Raw genomic sequence first — 1,186 nt, forward strand, 5'->3', positions numbered from 1 at the left:
TTGGAGAATCCCACATTGGAAAATTTGGTGTTGGAAGTCTCCTTTATGTACTTCAACCTTGTGTTTTGGGTTTGGGCCCCAAGGGGTACCCATGTTTTGGAGGGAGTGAGAAGATAGACCAATGTGGGTTTGGTGGACGTTCCATACGCGCGTTGTCGCCATCCGTCCGGTCGGGCATGGCACGTGTGTGTGTGATGATTATTTTTAATAAAAAAATATTATTTTATTTTATTATTATTATTTTTAACCGAAAAAAGGGGGAAAAGGTCCATTCGTTCACCCATCCGTACCGTCCATGCACGTTCTGTGGCAGGGCACTCTTCTCGCTCCCTACGCTGAAGGCCTATAAAAGGCGAGGCCTTCAGCAGTTCGTAACACAGAATTCATTTCTTAATTCCCCACTTCATTTTCCTCTCCTCCTCCATCTTAGCTTTCCAAGTAGTGATTTTAGAAAGGGTGTATATTCCAGTCGGTAACAGTGCATTTCCGATCGGTTTTCATTTGGCTGTTTTATCCTGGGGACGACGTGGCAATTTTCAGACCTGCTTGCACACTTGGGCAGAGCCGCGAAATGTCTTAAAGAGAACGAGCTTCACGACTCAAACTATAACAAGTTTCTGTTTTGCAGGTTTTGCTCTTCGCTTGACCGTCGTGCCTTGACGATTTACAGTTCGTCGTTCTGAGGGCCTTGCCATTTCAAACAAAACGTGAGTAGAATCATTGACATATTATATATATCTCTTCCTCTCACTGAGTATTTTATAACCTAGGGTTTAGTTTACTTAGAAAAAACACGGCTAAGAATTTTAATTAAGTGACTTTTTAGGTTTGCCCAAGAGTAACTTTTACCTTGGAAAGTTGAACAACTTTTGATCATCATTCATTAAACTCTTTAACGAAGTCTTTGATCAACTGTCGCATGCTTATAGAAAATCTATCTAATTCATCTTTCCAAGTAGGTTCCCAGGTATGGGTGTTCCATTTTCGTCAGCTTAAATACCCCAGCCTAGACAAGACTCGCCTTAGACAAAAGGTCCCTTATAGATACATTTAATACAAATTTACTCTTTTATGCCAATCAATTTAATCCTATTAAACCGATTCAAAAGATTAAACTTAGGTATCTAATCTCATTAGAACCTTAAACTTAGGTCTATCTCAATCCAATTTTAAAACCCTTTTAAAA

This window comes from Benincasa hispida, chromosome 9 (assembly GCF_027475165.1).
Source record: "Benincasa hispida cultivar pf3 chromosome 9, pf3_genome.v1.1, whole genome shotgun sequence".
Taxonomy (NCBI): domain Eukaryota; kingdom Viridiplantae; phylum Streptophyta; class Magnoliopsida; order Cucurbitales; family Cucurbitaceae; genus Benincasa; species Benincasa hispida.